This window comes from Ylistrum balloti, unplaced genomic scaffold, assembly GCF_031769215.1.
Source record: "Ylistrum balloti isolate Yb309-2 unplaced genomic scaffold, AGI_CSIRO_Ybal_v1 Utg369684, whole genome shotgun sequence".
Taxonomy (NCBI): Eukaryota; Metazoa; Mollusca; class Bivalvia; order Pectinida; family Pectinidae; genus Ylistrum; species Ylistrum balloti.
This window is the reverse complement of record NW_026781923.1, coordinates 656,344-677,830: the sequence shown is the minus strand read 5'-3', so window position 1 is coordinate 677,830 and position 21,487 is coordinate 656,344. Positions and strand designations below refer to the sequence as shown.

Below are 21,487 nucleotides of genomic sequence, written 5' to 3'. Positions count from 1 at the left end.
TCCCAGGTTATTCACATATTGCATCGGAGATACTGCTATTAAACCCGTGACCATTTGACTGACCTGTACCAAACAGTATTCAGTGGGTTATGTAAGACATGTGGTCAGTTATCTGTAGAACTATTGACTTGTATAACAGATAGTGTAGATAAACAGCAGATTTAACGTAGACAGACGACACCACAGACTATCACGAGTTAATTTAGACATAAAACACAGTGACCTAAAGAGAATAAAGAGATTGAATTTCCGACATATCATCGTTACTGTGTGTGAAGTGTTAACTTGATCATGAAGTCACCCTGGGGAGACACCCGATACCAAGAATGCCAAGCTGAATTCTCTTTTTATATTTTGTAGGTACATATTTAATGATGTCTTGGGTATAGCGATCCGGTAAATAGCTTATGTTGGTAGGGGCAAACCTACCCCATCTGCGTTTTAATTCTTAAGAATAGATTGAAGCATGGTGATTTTATTATCGAAGGTATATTATGTTTCCATTCACGGAACTTCATTTAGTATAATTTTGCCGGAGTGAGGTTACCTCGAATGATTCCAATCATTATATATAAACTATTTATGCTGCCGTCATTCTAGTGAAAAATCGGTCATGGACTTCAGCTTTTAACGCTAACACAATAAAATACATCGCTAACTTTCAATGAGCTCACTTAAAAACAGTAATACTGGAACAATGACAGTTTTAAATCGACATATCAAACCATCCAAGATATTCTTATTTAGTGTTTCTTTATGATCTATGATTAAATAAATGCTGATTCTGCGGCTGCTGCTGCTGCTGCTGCTGCTGCTGATGATGATGATGATGTAATGATGATGATGGTAATGTTGATGATGATGATGGTGATGATGATGATGATGATGATGATGATGATGATGATGATGATGATGATGATGGTGATGATGATGATGATGATGATGATGATGATGATGATGATGATGGTGATGATGATTGCGGCCGTGATTTCGCCTGTGTTATTGTTCTGTGGTAAAGGTTATCCTATTCCTGTCTATGGTCAGGGTTGTACATCTAGCTTTACATACTACGACACTATTCCATGTAACGGTGATTAATCTGAAAGTTTCGTTTGGTAAACTCCATCGTATCGTAATTGATGGGTATGTTGGATTTAGACACGCGTTTACCGGCTACATATGTGGTGCTATTTATAGAAACAATGAGCTATTTTAAGGAAACAAATCTTACTCGTATCTTCTAAAGCTGTCAGTCCAGCAGCATTCCTAAAGAATTAAGGGTAACGATAAGGTTTCCAAATCTCTTCAAATAAAATAGTTTTATAAGAGATTTTTACTGAACTATTCGTTCTTAAGTTGACTGGTAGTAAAGGGAATATGTTTATATCATCACTGACATCTGAGCATTGTGAAGCCTTTCAAATGTTGACTAGCGAACTAGCGCAGTTTTTATCAACTGCTGTGAGATGTGATTTACATGATAGAAAACATAATTTACTCATTAAGCACATTTTATAAGCCGAGTTCTGTCCGAGCAGCGTTTGTTAAACTACAAACAAGGGAGCCTGTTATTTGATACAGACTGTTGGTATACACACGCGACACACAGCACACGTACAAGGAACAAGTTTAGAAATCAGGCCCAGCATAGCCAGTAATGAATTAACTACATCATACCATTGTCTCGTCCTTCCAGGATTCGTCATTGTTACCAGACCCTTAACTATTGAAACCTGACAGACTGCTGTAGAAAATTTAAAAAAAAAGCTGTAACAAATTTTATCATATAATAAAATATTGAGTGATAAAAAGAAAAGGAATAAGAAGATGTCAAGTCGGCATTACAAATCCTATAACGACAGCCAGCTTCATTTTTGAAAATCTTCGCCATTTTTGTATCCAAGCACATGTCCGCGTGAAAAATATTGGTTTCATTAAAGAAAAAGTAATAGCCAGGAGCTAGATACATTTGTGTTTCGGTGTGGATACTCCAAAATAACTACAGACTGTGAAGATAAGACGAAATATAAATAAACAAGTCGAGTGGTCAAAAGGAGAAAGGGTTGATGTCCTATTGCTAAGTAGGTTTGGGTAGAAAATACTTCAAAGGTGAAGACATGGTGAAAAGTTCAAATTAGTGGTTCATGGTACATTTATGAAAAATGTCTGTGTCGTTTATGTATGGTGGAAGGTATCCAGAGAAGTTGTCCGTCCTGGCTACTTATCTTGTTTTAATTAGCATGTGTTTGAAATAGATTCCCTATAACAGATGGTATAGAATTACTAAATGGCTATTATTTACGGTTGTATGCTAAATGCAGCGACTTTTTTTCTCCGAGCGCGGACATTGTTTTGTTAGTAAACGACATGGGTCACGTAATGGAGACCAGGGTATGCTCTTGTCTTCTTTATATTATTTTTACGACATGAAAATTTTTAAAATCCCGTTTGGAATGTCTACATATATATTTGATAATGAGTAGAACAGTTGTTTTTTATTATGCAAGGAATTTACTTTAATAATCTGGAAGTGAATCTAAAGGATTTTTCAACAATTATATATCTTTGGTAGTTATTGTAAATATATAATTCAAGTTTAATTAAAGAGAAAATGATGATCTAAGATTCCACAAAACGTATATGCGAAAATAATATACATTTGTATCGTATATCTATTACTTATAGGATTGACGGTGAAGAAATCTACACCATTCAGCTATTTCATCGCTCTTTACGATTTTAAGTAGAATTGTCACACATGTATTAATTACTATGATGGCCAATTCATAAAAATCCTTTTCTTCAAGCTGAATAAAAGATGTTTATTATAAATCTACTGATTGCTACTTTCGGGGATTATTTTTTGACATCTACTGTAAAATAAACGGTTTTATAAATTGATCAAAAGTCTTGCGTTGTGAGTTAATGAGATAATTCTAAAATTTGAGTCTCTCAGATTACCTCCCAAATATTCTACAAATTAGGATTTTTTTATTGCTATGCGATACATCAATATCAACGTTACTTTGCTATCTTGTTAAATTAGAATTTGGAATCTGTACAAAATCTCGATCGATAGGAATCTTGCTATAATAACTCTACATAGAACTAACCTGTTCGCATACTCAGTAGCTATCCTATTGACAGCTTCAGCAGCTGATTATTTTCTCCTGGTGTTCGGGTCAGGTTGATGTCTGAGGTTACGCCTTGTGTCTATTATATTACTCTACACACTTACCTGTAAGTCACGTTAAGAAGATTTATACACTGAACCAAAAATACGTATCTGTCATGTGAGGTTCTCATAGGAGCTTGGTTGTGGAGGTTTTCTAGTGCTAATATAAAAAAAATCTTAGCTATCATACCCATTATTTCACAATAAGTCAAAGTCAAAAGGAAAAATGCATAACTTTAAAATCACATACAAGTGGAAACACAGAGTTAGTGTTGTTATTTTAAAGTTTGTACACCATTCGGGCACTAGGTATACACAGAGTTAGTGTTGTAATTGTACACCATTCGGGCACTAGGTATACACAGAGTTAGTGTTGTCATTGTACACCATTCGGGCACTAGGTATACACAGAGTTAGTGTTGTCATTGTACACCATTCGGGCACTAGGTATACACAGAGTAGGTATACACAGAGTGTTGTCATTGTACACCATTCGGGCACTAGGTATACACAGAGTTAGTGTTGTTATTGTACACCATTCAGGCAATAGGTATACACAGAGTTAGTGTTGTTATTGTACACCATTCTGGCACTAGGTATACACAGAGTTAGTGTTGTCATTGTACACCATTCGGGCACTAGGTATACACAGAGTTAGTGTTGTCATTGTACACCATTCGGGCACTAGGTATACACAGAGTTAGTGTTGTCATTGTACACCATTCGGGCACTAGGTATACACAGAGTTAGTGTTGTCATTGTACACCATTCGGGCACTAGGTATACACAGAGTTAGTGTTGTCATTGTACACCATTCGGGCACTAGGTATACACAGAGTTAGTGTTGTCATTGTACACCATTCGGGCACTAGGTATACACAGAGTTAGTGTTGTCATTGTTATTGTACACCATTCGGGCACTAGGTATACACAGAGTTAGTGTTGTTATTGTACACCATTCGGGCACTAGGTATACACAGAGTTAGTGTTGTCATTGTACACCATTCGCCATTCGGGCACTAGGTATACACAGAGTTAGTGGTATACACAGAGTTAGTGTTGTTATTGTACACCATTCGGGCACTAGGTATACACAGAGTTAGTGTTGTTATTGTACACCATTCGGGCACTAGGTATACACAGAGTTAGTGTTGTCATTGTTATTGTACACCATTCGGGCACTAGGTATACACAGAGTTAGTGTTGTCATTGTACACCATTCGGGCACTAGGTATACACAGAGTTAGTGTTGTCATTGTACACCATTCGGGCACTAGGTATACACAGAGTTAGTGTTGTCATTGTACACCATTCGGGCACTAGGTATACACAGAGTTAGTGTTGTTATTGTACACCATTCGGGCACTAGGTATACACAGAGTTAGTGTTGTCATTGTACACCATTCGGGCACTAGGTATACACAGAGTTAGTGTTGTCATTGTACACCATTAGTGTTGTCATTGTACACCATTCGGGCAGGTATACACAGAGTTAGTGTTGTCATACACAGAGGTATACACAGAGGTAGTTGTTATTGTACACCATTCTGGCACTAGGTATACACAGAGTTAGTGTTGTCATTGTACACCATTCGGGCACTAGGTATATACAAAGTTAGTGTTGTCATTGTACACCATTCGGGCACTAGGTATACACAAAGTTAGTGTTGTCATTGTACACCATTCGGGCACTAGGTATACACAGAGTTAGTGTTGTCATTGTACACCATTCGGGCACTAGGTATACACAGAGTTAGTGTTGTCATTGTACACCATTCGGGCACTAGGTATACACAGAGTTAGTGTTGTTATTGTACACCATTCGGGCACTAGGTATACACAGAGTTAGTGTCGTTATTGTACACCATTCGGGCACTAGGTATACACAGAGTTAGTGTTGTCAGTGTTATTGTACACCATTCGGGCACTAGGTATACACAGAGTTAGTGTTGTCATTGTACACCATTCGGGCACTAGGTATACACAGAGTTAGTGTTGTCATTGTACACCATTCGGGCACTAGGTATACACAGAGTTAGTGTTGTCATTGTATACTAGGTATACACAGAGTTAGTGTTGTCATTGATTCAGGCACTAGGTATACACAGAGTTAGTGTTGTCATTGTACACCATTCGGGCACTAGGTATACACAGAGTTAGTGTTGTTATTGTACACCATTCGGGCACTAGGTATACACAGAGTTAATGTTGTCATTGTTATTGTACACCATTCTGGCACTAGGTATACACAGAGTTAGTGTTGTCATTGTACACCATTCGGGCACTAGGTATACACAGAGTTAGTGTTGTCATTGTACGCCATTCTGGCACTAGGTATACACAGAGTTAGCGTGGTCATAGTACGCCATTCGGGCACTAGGTATACACAGAGTTAGTGTTGTCATTGTACACCATTCGGGCACTAGGTATACACAGAGTTAGTGTTGTTATTGTACACCATTCGGGCACTAGGTATACACAGAGTTAGTGTTGTCATTGTACACCATTCGGGCACTAGGTATACACAGAGTTAGTGTTGTCATTGTACACAATTCGGGCACTAGGTATACACAGAGTTAGTGTTGTTATTGTACACCATTCGGGCACTAGGTATACACAGAGTTAGTGTTGTCATTGTAAACCATTCGGGCACTAGGTATACACAGAGTTAGTGTTGTCATTGTACACCATTCGGGCACTAGGTATACACAGAGTTAGTGTTGTCATTGTACACCATTCGGGCACTAGTACACCATTCGGGCACTAGGTATACACAGAGTTAGTGTTGTCATTGTACACCATTCGGGCACTAGGTATACACAGAGTTAGTGTTGTCATTGTACACCATTCGGGCACTAGGTATACACAGAGTTAGTGTTGTCATTGATTCGGGCACTAGGTATACACAGAGTTAGTGTTGTTATTGTACACCATTCGGGCACTAGGTATACACAGAGTTAGTGTTGTCATTGTACACCATTCGGGCACTAGGTATACACAGAGTTAGTGTTGTCATTGTACACCATTCGGGCACTAGGTATACACAGAGTTAGTGTTGTCATTGTACACCATTCGGGCACTAGGTATACACAGAGTTAGTGTTGTCATTGTACACCATTCGGGCACTAGGTATACACAGAGTTAGTGTTGTCATTGTACACCATTCGGGCACTAGGTATACACAGAGTTAGTGTTGTCATTGTACACCATTCGGGCACTAGGTATACACAGAGTTAGTGTTGTCATTGTACACCATTCGGGCACTAGGTATACACAGAGTTAGTGTTGTGTACACCAGTATACACAGAGTTAGTGTTGTCATTGTACACCATTCTGGCACTAGGTATACACAGAGTTAGTGTTGTCATTGTACACCATTCGGGCACTAGGTATACACAGAGTTAGTGTTGTCATTGTACACCATTCGGGCACTAGGTATACACAGAGTTAGTGTTGTCATTGTACACCATTCGGGCACTAGGTATACACAGAGTTAGTGTTGTCATTGTACACCAATTGTACACCATTCGGGCACTAGGTATACACAGAGTTTGTTATTGTACACCATTCGCTCACTAGGTATACACAGAGTTAGTGTTGTCATTGTACACCATTCGGGCACTAGGTATACACAGAGTTAGTGTTGTTATTGTACACCATTCGGGCACTAGGTATACACAGAGTTAGTGTTGTCATTGTACACCATTCGGGCACTAGGTATACACAGAGTTAGTGTTGTCATTGTACACCATTCGGGCACTAGGTATACACAGAGTTAGTGTTGTCATTGTACACCATTCGGGCACTAGGTATACACAGAGTTAGTGTTGTCATTGTACACCATTCGGGCACTAGGTATACACAGAGTTAGTGTTGTCATTGTACACCATTCGGGCACTAGGTATACACAGAGTTAGTGTTGTCATTGATTCGGGCACTAGGTATACACAGAGGTAGTGTTGTCATTGTACACCATTCTGGCACTAGGTATACACAGAGTTAGTGTTGTCATTGTACACCATTCGGGCACTAGGTATACACAGAGTTAGTGTTGTCATTGTACACCATTCGGGCACTAGGTATACACAGAGTTAGTGTTGTCATTGTACACCATTCGGGCACTAGGTATACACAGAGTTAGTGTTGTCATTGTACACCATTCGGGCACTAGGTATACACAGAGTTAGTGTTGTCATTGTACACCATTCGGGCACTAGGTATACACAGAGTTAGTGTTGTCATTGTACACCATTCGGTCACTAGGTATACACAGAGTTAGTGAGTTAGTGTTGTCATTGTACACCATTCGGGCACTAGGTATACACAGAGTTAGTGTTGTCATTGTACACCATTCGGGCACTAGGTATACACAGAGTTAGTGTTGTCATTGTACACCATTCGGGCACTAGGTATACACAGAGTTAGTGTTGTCATTGTACACCATTCGGGCACTAGGTATACACAGAGTTAGTGTTGTCATTGGTATACACAGAGTTAGTGTTGTCATTGTACACCATTCGGGCACTAGGTACCATTCGGGCACTAGGTATACACAGAGTTAGTGTTATCATTGTACACCATTCTGGCACTAGGTATACACAGAGTTAGTGTTGTCATTGTACACCATTCGGGCACTAGGTATACACAGAGTTAGTGTTGTCATTGTACACCATTCGGGCACTAGGTATACACAGAGTTAGTTGTTGTCATTGTACACCATTCCGGGCACTAGGTATACACAGAGTTAGTGTTGTCATTGTACACCATTCGGGCACTAGGTATACACAGAGTTAGTGTTGTCATTGTACACCATTCGGGCACTAGGTATACACAGAGTTAGTGTTGTCATTGTACACCATTCGGGCACTAGGTATACACAGAGTTAGTGTTGTCATTGTACACCATTCGGGCACTAGGTATACACAGAGTTAGTGTTGTCATTGTACACCATTCGGGCACTAGGTATACACAGAGTTAGTGTTGTCATTGTACACCATTCGGGCACTAGGTATACACAGAGTTAGTGTTGTCATTGTACACCATTCGGGCACTAGGTATACACAGAGTTAGTGTTGTCATTGTACACCATTCGGGCACTAGGTATACACAGAGTTAGTGTTGTCATTGTACACCATTCGGGCACTAGGTATACACAGAGTTAGTGTTGTCATTGTACACCATTCGGGCACTAGGTATACACAGAGTTAGTGTTGTCATTGTACACCATTCTGGCACTAGGTATACACAGAGTTAGTGTTGTCATTGTACACCATTCGGGCACTAGGTATACACAGAGTTAGTGTTGTCATTGTAATTGTACACCATTCAGGCAATGCACAGAGTATTGTACAGCCAGGTTAACAGAGTTAGTGGTCATTGTACACCATTCGCACTAGGTATATACAAAGTTAGTGTTCACTAGGTATATACAAAGTTAGTGTTGTCATTGTACACCATTCGGGCACTAGGTATACACAGAGTTAGTGTTGTCATTGTACACCATTCGGGCACTAGGTATACACAGAGTTAGTGTTGTCATTGTACACCATTCTGGCACTAGGTATACACAGAGTTAGTGTTGTCATTGTACACCCCATCAAGACATAACAGTCTTGTAACGACAAATGAACTGGTTCTCGATCGGTCACGCGTAAATCAAGTGAAACAGATTGAGACAAGTTCAATTTCAGAAAGTCGTGAGAGTTTACTTTTCAGCATTCATGTCGGGACTCCATCTTGATGTTTGTGTTTTTTCCTGTTCAGTTATCAGGTTATAAAGGTTGTCTCACCTAACCCTACATAGAGTTTCGTGACATCAAGATTCCAGACAAATTACCCACAGTTCATCAGAGCGGAAATTAATGTACAAAGCTCATCGTAAAACTCAATCTTCTTGTAACGTGACTAAAATAAGCACGTGCACTCGAGTCACGTGTAATTCGTCAGTGTGTTGACAAAAATCCCAAATGATATACACGACCTGTCAAAAAATTCCGATTATGTATTGATATTATGATAAAGTCAATACTGTAAAAGGCTCATTGTGTGTTTCTAGATGGCAATGTCTCGAAACATTTTGATAAGACTTCCCTTAGCATCTCTGTCTATTGAATTAGCACTTAATTATCTTGACATCGCTATTATGTTCCTGTTAAACCAGGTCATGTGTGTTGACTTGTACCAGAGTGAATTTCTAGGTTGTACTTGAACGTTTTTAGACAGTTTAATGTGACATATGAACAGGTCCGAGCGATGACTACACAATTATCCACGTGACTGTTATGTTTACCATGGTATGTTATTACTACTGTTTTATATCACCAAAGCCAGTTTGTATTACCGTTTCATCAACTGCCAACAGTGTAGATATATTGCGGATAATGTAAAAAAGAGATGGCAATTGCAAATGATAAATATAAGCATTTAACTGATCCAAGCTGACATTATAAAAACATTTAGATAAAGGGAAAATTAATATGAACCACGTTCCCTTTATACAGGTTGGTATTTATATTGCCTTTTAACGTCACTAAAGTGTGATCATGTGACATTCTGTGGTCATTGAGGTTACACACGACATTGTTTAGTTAATGTAGGACCATGTTACATAGTGTGACAATTACAGGAACACGTGACATAATGCTGTCATTACGAGCACACGTGACACCATGCGGTCATTACGAGCACACGTGACACCATGCTGTCATTACGAGAACACGTGACACCATGCGGTCATTACGAGCACACGTGACACCTTGCGGTCATTATGAGAACACGTGACACCATGCGGTCATTATGAGAACACGTGACATCGTGTTACAATATTTGTGTTTATATATGAAGCTAATTTAATACGAATATCTTCATAACTTTTGAATAAATGAATTTGACTGACAGATGTTGCTACTTATGAATTTAGAAAATAAACTTATACAGAATTGTACGTGTCACAATTGTACTTATGTTAATGTGCATCTCTCTGATTACAAATGCATTTATTCAACAGTTGTTTAGATATACATGTGAAACTAGCTTCTAACATAGTCACATAAATATAATTTATTTATCAGCAGATACAAGATATCACTGTCTTATTGATACATTGTTAGATGTTGATCAAGATACATTTAATTACAACTTGTTTTAACGACAGGTTGGGTTATATGTCTAAAGTAATTATAAAATGTTTTATGGTCGTTTAAATTATATTGACTTGGTTAGCCCTATTGAAAATGTGACTGATGATGATATTGCTATTTTCTTTTTAATTTTACGGTTTTAGAAATTACCAAAAAATGTATTCCAAATAAAACTGTACTTATAAGACATTACGAACTACCATGGATGCACAACACAATTAGAAAATATTAACAAGAATTCGAAATAGATGACACAAAAAAGCAAAAACCACGTAAAACTCTAACCACTGGCAACGACTTAGACAGGCTCGAAATTCATGTATTGGTGCAATTAAAAAAGCAAAATGTGATTACATTTCAAAGTTAAACGATACAATTAAATGCACGTTTACGTCTACACGGAATTAGTGAAAACTGATTAATACTTTAACAAACTTCGCAACAAAAACGTCTTGTGTACCTGATACATGGTAACACAGCGTATGTAGACAATAAAAAGAACTATTCAATACTTATTTTATAAGTCAGTCTACTATTGATGATTCTAATGCCACATTAGCCGATGTTACAATTAACACTCCCAATAAACTTTAAAATATTGTTATTTCTGCGCAGGATGTTAAAGACGCTATAAATATGTTAGATATTTCAAAGGTTTCAGGTCAAGACAGAATGAGTCCTAGAATCATAAAGGAAGCAAAAACGGAGCCTGTGGCTGCAATTCTTACTATACTTTTTAATAAGTCTATGAACTGTGGAATATATCCTTCTATATCGACAACAGAAAATGTAACACCAGTCTTCGAAAAAGATGATGAATCGTTTGTTTCAAATCATAGACCTACATCGTTGATAAGTATCGTTATCAAGTTAATAGAAAGGTGTATTTCTACATATACATGCATGAACAACTAGCATCAACTAACCCACTTTTAGATATTATTAACAATATTGGGAGGGCTTTAGATACGGGTAAGAACATCATAGCTGCATTTTGTGATATAAGTAAAGCGTCCGATCGGGTTTGGCACAGGGGTCTGATACATAAATTTCTGATAAATTATTATCTTGGTGTAAAAATTATTCATCTGACAGAAATCAAAAAGTCATTATATGAATAGTTATTTTTCAGATTGAAAATATCACAGTAGGTGTACTACCTCAAGGTTCAATTTTAGGTCCTCTTTTTTTCTAAGTATATATGTATCAGTGAAATAGTGAACGCTATTGATTGTAAGATAAAAGTATTTGCTGATGACACGGCCTTATAATTGTCGGAACACCAACTATTGCTGTTAATACTATTAATAATCTGTTGGATAGTTAAATTCACCTCAAGTACAAAAATATCGTTATCAATAAGCACAGAAAACTAGAATCCTATAACAATGAACAACATCACTGTATCCAATATTAGTTCCCACTAATGTTTAAGAGTACGGTCATCAGATGATGGTATAAGGAATACCTATATTGGCTATATGATGAAAAAAGTGTCACCTAGATTAGCTGTATTCAGAAGTCTAAAATACTCTTGATAGAAATTCTCTTCAAACAAAATATTTTTCATTAATTAGGACTATACTAGAACATTCTGATATTGTCTGGGGTAATTTACCAAACTACTGTCTATTTGTCAGTCGGTCTGTTTGGGTGTCTGTCCAGATTGAAGCTGCGAGAATTGTTACGGATGCAAAAAAATTGTCAAGTATACGTTTACTTTACTTTATGAAGTTGTGGGCTGGGAAAAATCATCTAAATGACGGAAAAACCATTAAATCCTACAGTTTTATAAAATGCAGCACAATAAAACACCACTTGTCCAAATTAGTCCCAGATAAAGTATCCGATAGAGAAAGTCATTTTACAAGAAACTCAAGTGATTTACTTTCAATGTATTGTAAAACTCAGTTAAATATAGAAACGTGTTTGAATTCCTCAATACCATTGTAGAACGCTATACCTGGAGACATTTGTGAAAGTCCATCTATCATTCAATTCAAATTTTTAACAAAACGCTAATGTGGTAGTCCCTCATTACATAAACACTGGTAGCAGACCCCTTAAATATCACATGCACGATTACGACTTACATATAGTCATTTAATACAGCATCTTTATACCAGAAATCTAGAGGAAAGTCCACTATGTAGTGGCGGGTTCGTGAAAAGTGGTTTCATGTAGTAATTATACCACAACCAGACAAAACACAATACTGACATAAATCTTACTGAAGCAAACCTGCTATGGGGAAATGATAGTTACTCTAATTATACCACAATCAGACAAAACACAATACTGACATAAATCTTACTGAAGCAAACCTGCTATGGGGAAATGATAGTTACTCTAAACAAGAAAATAAGAATTTTTCTTAATTGTTCAGAGCTTTATAAAGTAAAGTAAGCGTTTTGTTTAACAGTTTGATACTTTTGTAGTGAGTATTTATTTGTGTGGAATCTATTGTATAACATACCAATTATCGATACACGTTACTCGATACCATTGCATACAATAATATGAACTTGACCACAAGTATCAATTACGGCGTCATATCCTTTGTTTATTAAAAGTATTCTACAGTCTATCCTATTAAATACACGCATAAATTATGCCGAATTTTTAAATTTAATTGTTATTCACAATATCATCTGTGGAAGTTGTTCCAAGACGTGAAGCTCCACATGCTGTTGTATGTACTTGGGAAAGGCATTAATGTAAGCTCGTAACCTGTTTTCCTATCCCAAAATGCCAAAAAATATATCTGTGTATTTTATTGTTGTATTGAATAAAACATATTTAAACTAAAGATATAGACACGGAATCTTAAAACTCTTGAGTTGAATCATCACATATAATAACAATTAAAGTATATATCCGTAATGATCATTTTCACGCCTGGAAAAACATCCATATGGTTCATTTCACAAGAGATAATTCTAAGTACTGTGCTATGTACTTTAACAACACCCATCACGTGTACAACATTGTTCACTAAACATGAAAATGAAGTTTGTTTATGTGGTTGATCGTAAGTATATATAGTGGCTATGATTACGTTGGTCCTGTCCGATGTTTCAGATGGAATAATTATATAGAACTTCTCATACGGAATAACTGATCACTCCCTGTGACAAGGCGTGTAGTGGATCGTGAAGCATATGACGGGCGGACGAGACAGAGGTCAGATATATCAACTTTTGTATACTGTTATTCGATTTAAAAAAAAACTCGCATATCTCATACGATATGACCTTCAGTTAACAATTTACCATTTATGGGCATTCATATTAAGATATTGATGTCATTAACCAGAGTAAGAAATAAACTTTACATAGGATAACATACGACCAATGAATTAGCTTCTGTATAGGAAGCTGACATTGTTAGTCCGCTAGAAGCGACTCTCAAGAATTATATTTGCACAGTTGTAATGACATTTAGGGAGAATTTGTTGCCTAAACAACAGTCAGAATAAACAATGGTTACATGGTTGTAATCAGACAGTCTTCAAGGCCACAGAAGAGAAATACTAGAACGTCATTACATCATCAATTTAGCGTTAGGACGGCTCTCAGTTAACATCACATTAATCTGAGCGTCATATGATGCGACGTTTTGTGTAATCAAGATCCAGCAGTTACGGTGTCAATTATAAAGGTGTGATCTGTGTAATTAATTATCACAGTTTGTCAAGATTGAATTGGACACTTCTTGGTTATATATGCTTTGTTTGAAACTAAATCATTCCTGTACAAGCCTTTCTGCACTAGTTGTACCGGTGTAACGTTGAAAATGGACCCGAGTTGAAAATTGACCCAAAGAAGGCTATTTTTGTGCTATCTTAAAAATCCTTCTTTTTGCAGCAGAGCGTAAAAAACAAATTCATATGAGTTACAAAATTTAGCTCATCGAAACCTTATCAGTAACAAAGAAATTTCTTGTATTTTGTAAAAGGTAGATATTCACAGGTAAAGAAGTAATTGGCAGATGATCAGTTAAAATGATACTAAGTACTGATTTCACACTTAGTCATGATATAGACACCTTATTGCAAAAGAGACACTAAATGTAATCATTTTGGTAACAATAATCAAATTTCAAGTAAAGGATGATTTGACTAGATGTAAGACATAATTCAATATAAAATGAATTCAAAATAATATCTTGCAGTTTTTTTCTTACCCTTTTTTCATTTTATATTTATTTTGTCATCTATAATCATAAGTTGAAACCGGATGATTTGTATGACGTTTTAAAGACATTTCGCTTGTTGGCTACATTTTTTGCGGCGTAGTTGACAGCGTGATTCTATTAGTAGCGCCAACAATTTCAATGTTTTTTGGTTGCTAAGATGCAAGTTGATGAGGGAAGTTTAATTGTCGCCATGGTGATCTCATTGAGGAATATTCTATTTCTTTGTGTGACATGAAGCTGGACGTATTTGATGCTCGTGATTTTACCTGTTGGTTCCGTTGTTATATACCTTGTTCTCATTTAAAAAAAAACATTGACCAAGGTTAACATGGCGGTTGTCGTCGAAGAAGCAGAAGCTTACTCTTCCGAAACACATGGTCTTATTTTCCTTGTACTTTTTCAGGAGTCTCCGTGTAAATCTTTCTTTTGTTCATATTTTGCCCTAGTTTTATGGAATTTGAATTTGAATTGTGATTATAATTCCATGTTGGTGTTTTCTTGGTGCTTTTTCTTTTGAAAAGTTTAATACTAGAATGTGGTCAAATAAAAGATTTATGGAATTTTGGAACATTTTCGTCTTTGGATACTATGTAGTTTAAAGCTCTTTAAATCTAATGAAAACTTGGCATTTTCACACAATGTTTTCTTAAAATTCAAGTAACACCCCTACTTTGTAATGAAAGCTGGAGATTTATTGAAAAAAGATTGCCGCGAAAATAACGGAGAACGTATGTTACTGTGGAAAAATGAGAATGATATGTGGAAATGAATTATTACTTTCTAAAATCAAACATATCAAAAAGTCATCCTCAGAAAATAAGTTGAATACTGGAGTTCTTGTACTTCTCAGAGGAGTACATCCTGAAGGATTGATGAAAGAATTTTGAAGTACGATATAATTCCATATAAAATCAATTTCAACATAATACTTTTGGTTTTCATATAATTTGGTTTCTTTCAGGCGAAAAATCTAAATGTAGGGATCAAAATATGAGGTTTTGAAGGGTTTATTTTGTGGACTACATTTAGTGACGGCGAAGTTGACGTCAAGGTATGATTTTAGTGTCAACAGTTTCAACGTTTTCCATTGCTAGTGTACTTTTCATGAATATAACTATGGAAGTCTTCTTGCAAGTACAAAAATGGTCACCATGCAAATATTTCAATTCGTTTCTTGATCTTGGAGTATGTGGATATTTTGGTGAAAAGTACAAAATATTAAGCATAACAATCTCTTAAAAAATCCTAAAATAGATTTCCTTCGGAAAATAGCGATTTAAGCAATCGTTCGGTTAACATTTTTTTTTGGTTGCTGTGGAGTTTTGAGCCCGTAAAATGAAATAAAGAATTAACAATTTCGAATTTTCAAATAAAAGAACTCATATCATTATCTCTTTTCTGTTTGTGCATTTAACAATACTTAGAGAATCAGTGTTTACAAGATGGAGATTTTAATACAAAATAGAAAAAAAACTATCTCTATCTGCAGATTAAAATAACTGAAAGTAAAAGGAAGGGTTCCCTAGCTCAAATAAGTTGCATAATTTACGGTATTCATAAAAAAGAGAACTTAAGATATAGAATTTGTATTTTCTAAAACGTACAACCATTCCACTTGAAACCCACATGCCGATTGTTGATGACGTCAATGACCCAAAGTGACTATGACGCAACACGGAAACTGTGTCGCAATAAATAATGGGTGTGGGGGATGGGGTTATAGAACAGGGATACGATCAATGCTCAAAAAATACATCTGGATATTAATAATTTTGCTTGGTAATATAGATAAAATTGAGTTTAACCCTAATGCCTCTTAATTCCTCAAGTATGGAAATATCTTAAACATCTTGAACTTAATCTAATATTGATGTTTCCGATGTATCGCGCATTAGTGTTCTGTGCCCATAGGAAAAGGGGTAGGATACAAAGGGTGGAATCTTCCATCTTCCTTTTTGCTCTGTTAAATCACATAGATAAGTATCCAATATGTTGATGTTACCTTCGAGTGTGCATAACACTGTTAAAGTGGCGCTACAGTTGACATGACGTCATTTCATTATTTGCCTTGACGTCACATAATTGATACAGAAGTGACTTCTCCTTTTCCCAAGACTAGGGTTCAAGAAAACATTATCCCCAATTCGATTAAAGCAGCGATACACCTGTTCATAGCTTATCTACCCCCTTACAATATGATCTCTGTTCGCCATTGCTTGTCTACGGGCGAAAAGAAAGATTAATACATGGCTTTCGTGGATCATTGAGAACTACATCCAAACCGTATTGAGTCAATATTACTTTGACGCTTCCGCGCTGTTCATTTATCTGGTATCAAAGAGATCAAAGCCATGCTGCATGCCACTGCAGCTGGTGTCGTATCATCGGTAACCAAGTCCTTGTCGCAGTTAGGTCCATTAAGACATCTAAGGATGAACACTCTGATTTCGAAGATGAAACCAGGTTCGAACAGCCACTTAAATAGTAAATAATATCGCAGCTAATGGATACACAAAATAATTAATAAAATTTGTTTAATGTTTAGATATAATAGCGTTATGAAATAGTGACAATATGTGGAACATAACCATGACACAGACATAGAAATTAGTTTGAAATTTTATAGCTGTTTCTGAATTTCTTACAGAGGATGACGTCAGTTGAAATAGCGATCAGCATGACGCTTTTACATTAAAAAAATATTCTAAAGATAAATATTTTCCAAATATATTTCTTTCATCTGGTCCTGGTTTTATGACAGTAATGTTTAAAATGGGACTACATAAAAGAGTTTACAGAAAACAAAACATCAATTGGAAATGTTAAATTGTAACATTGATTGTCCTTTAATGCAATATAAACCATACTTGAAGTTCTTCTGAAATTATACGATTGGTAGAAATTACTAAATATATTGAATTCTGGGGCTACTATGCACCGCCATTTACATTTGACATTTCTTCCGATTACTTTTGATTTTCCTCGGTCGTCTCATAAGCTAACATTTAAGCACTCAGCATTACTGACGAGACATTGAATTTCATAGTACCTGTACTTTCGCCCACATCCCAATTTAATCTTTATTGTGTGTTATTTGTTGTACCCCAGTTTACTCCTAAAAATGAATGTTTAAAAAATCCTAAATTCACCTATGGCATGTGCAATGACCTAATAAATTATCCTTGTCATTGGTGTGAGCCAGGGTGCACATCTTACCCCAAAACTTGTTCAGAAACCTATAATAAATAATTAAATTGGGTCAAACTCTTTTCATTAAAGTCTGCTTCATGTTTTGAACTCAAACGTTTTACGTTTGACGGGGAAAAAATCACAATTTTTAATGAAAAGTTTTTGGAAAACTGACAAACTTAAAGTTGCTGTTTACTTAAAATATTTACACATTTTTCGACCAAATATTGAAAATGAAAATTTCATCAAATTCTGGGACCGGTAAAAATGTTTCAGGAACACATTTTAACCCAGATTGTTATCGTTTATCCAAATATATGTTTATTTCAATTTCATTCATCATTTCAATGTGATTTTAATTGAAAACAATAATAACTACATTTTGCTTCATTGGATTAAAAAAGAAAAGGCTCACATGGCTGTCATCCTGTCATTAAGTGAAGGCTTGTTGTTCAGGCAACACATTTCCCTAGTATTAATTCATTGTGTGACACAGGAACAAACGGTAGCTGTAATATTCTGTGGTTTACTATTTTATACTAAAATTACACATTAGTGATCTAAGCCTATTCATAAGTATTGTTGTTTCTATACCTGCTTGATTTATCTATGTAAGACACAGAATACCATTACCTGTGTTTCAATGTTTTAGAAATATGGTTATTTTGTGATATTGCTTATGGCAAAAAATGGATGATGTATGCATTATCCCAAGTTGCAAAACAAGATTTAAAGATCAAAGACAGAACTTTAAATATGCAAGAAGTCTAGATTCCCCTCGAAATAATTGGTTGATTCGTATGCTTAACACAGAGGGGCAGGGTGTAGAGAGTGGAAGTCAGTTATGTGTTTATGATGTTCTTTAGAAGAAGACCACGATCTGTATCAAAGGACAACACAGTGTGTAACAATGATTCTATGGTTACTTGTGATTCATTGAAGAGACTTAGGATAATCCAAATGACAATGAAATTATCCCGACACATCTTCTTGGCATAGAAAATTTGAAGTGCGCTTTATCTGCATATTTGAAGTGTGTTCGTTATGTTTAGAGTATAACGGCAGCTGTATTAACATTCCTAAGTCACTAATTTATCCATAAAATTCACTTTGGTGCCCTCCTGATGCTCGTGTATGTTCTGAAGTTTTCTACATCCTAATACAAAGATCAGTATAACCAATTATGTTCCACTGCAAAGCAAACCCATTGGATTCATTCCCGCAGCTGCTTAAAATTGTATATCAAGTTCCCAAACAAGAGAATTCCAAAAACATATGATTTGAAAATTTACCAGATTCAGACTGCCATGCATGGACTGGCTGGACCTTTGGTCAATTCAAGGACATGCATGGCATGTGTGAATCTGCCCTTGTTTCAACTTCAAGTGACCCTGCAACTGCAATAGACCTGTTTCTGTATTTTTGGGGGAAACTTAAAACAAATTTTTCATGGAATCAAATGATCAAGATTACTAACCTCTCCAAAGACATACTGTCAATTGTTGATATATCAAGCAATTTTGTTGTTCCCAAATACCTTGGTAGAGTCCAGATATCACGCCAAGAAGCTTTCACACACAATACACTATTTACCAAAACCTTTTATGGTGATCAGGTCACTCGTATCTTAGATGGTACCAATATCTACCTCAACAAAAGATCGCCAGTTCCAAAAGGCATCATATGAAGGGCAGAAAAACGCATCTTATTTGTCCATTGTGCTTGTATGTTTTGGACACAATTGGTCTTGACCACGGCAGTGTAAATGATACATCCATGACTCAATCCATCTTGGAGAAATTCGACGTCCGCAAATCTTGGCTGCAAGTAAACGACACTGTGATTGTCTAATCTAGTTACAAACGAAGTGCCTGAAGTATGGCAACAATCGTTATCAGAAGTTATTTTGGATCATCAATTTATACTTACTCGACCAACATTGTCATAGCCACTCCCCATTTTTGTTCCATCATGAAAAGAAAAACATGTTGATAAAATTCAATATATTTTCACGATTCTGCCATCATAAGAAAATCTTTTTCGGAACAATTTTAGCGGTGCAAGAATTCGATGGAATTTTCGATACTTTAATTCCATTTATGTGGCCACAAAATGAATCAAACTCTGGCTCACACCCATGACAAGAAGCATAGAATAGGTCACAGAACAGGCCTTAGACGACTATCAGTCTTAGGACTTTACTGGGATACTACAAATGACACACAATAAAGATTAAATTGGGATGTTGGCAAAATTACATGTACCATGAAACAGGTCCTTTGTATTCATTTCTTATCGTTATGAGAAAAAGAAAAACATCTGTTACGCGGTTAGTAACACGGCATTATTAGAAATTATCTTTGGTATTTGTATTGTTCTCCCATCATCAAACGAAGTTAATATCGGTATATTACTTTTGCAGAAAGGATTGTACAAAAAGACACGCAAGTGAGCGACACACTTTTAGAAAAGAATGTATGTACACGACAATCGAATAAGCTTCGCCATACAGCGGTTTCGCCCTTCAACTACTCGTTAGAGATGCTAGAGGTCAGTAGCGTGGAAATCGGCTAGGTGAGTCAGACAACTCAGAATCGACCAAAATACAGGTCATAAATAACTTTTCATTAATTTTTAGTATTGCCTACTTTTAAAAGAATATCAATACTCTCTGCAAGAAAGAGCTCATCTGTGAACGGTGATTCTGATTTTCTCTATCATTTTCTATCAATTAGAAGCTCAAGCCGGATCAGATATCATATTACTGGGATTGTCTGCTATTGAACAATTAAAGCGTTTGTGACATTATTGTCAGGATATTTATAGTTGCTCATCAACAAAGTACCTAATTTTCCAGGAAGCTATCACAACCAATAACCTTGATATTCATAATTAGAATTCTTTTGTAGTTTATCGTTGTTCTATGACCTTTTAACCCATCGTTGTTCTGTGACCTTTTAACCCATCGTTGTTCTGTAACCTTTTAACCCATCGTTGTTCTGTGACCTTTTAACCCATCGTTGTTCTGTGACCTTTTAACCAAGCGTTGTTCTATGATCCGAAAACATATGGTTATTTTGTTACCTTATAACATGTCGTTGTTCTGTGACATTATAACATATCGTTGTTCTGTGACATTATAACCTATCTTTGTTCTGTGACATTATAACCTATCTTGTTCTGTGGCATTATAACTTATCTTGTTCTGTGACATTATAACATGTCGTTGCTCTGTGACATTAAAACATATCTTCTTCTGTGACATTATAACCTGTCGTTGTTCTGTGACATTATAACTTATCTTCTTCTGTGACATTATGACCTAACGTTGTTCTGTGGCATTAAAACATATCGTTGTTCTACGGCATTATTATTTATCGTTGTTCTGTGACATTATAACTTCCTCTCTGCAACCAACGTGTTTAAGCTTCCAACAACACGGACTATCGGTAATGTGTTTGACCTCGCATTTTTATTACAAACCTCGTGTTCCTAATTTGATTAGATCCCGTTTATCACTCAGTCTACTAGCACCATTTTAGGCTATGCAACTATGAATGTATGTCATCCTCACCACAGAAAGGGTTGACCTGTTGTAACCTTTCAGCCTTTGGTGTTACTCTGGTGAGATGAAGCCACACTTATATTTATCGTTACAATTTTTACATTGAAATCATTCTAAACATATCCACAATTCATCGAAGGTGTTTTTCTTAATACATACATTTTATTTTTGTTTATAATGTTTACATAAACGTTTATTAACATTGAATCTTTGTACTTAGTC

The 21,487-nt window shown here is 36.1% G+C and overlaps 1 pseudogene; it reads left to right on the top strand.

Moving 5' to 3' along the window:
• The window catches only part of LOC132564926 (uncharacterized), a 39,419-nt pseudogene that overhangs the window by 371 nt on the left and 17,561 nt on the right, over positions 1-21,487 (top strand).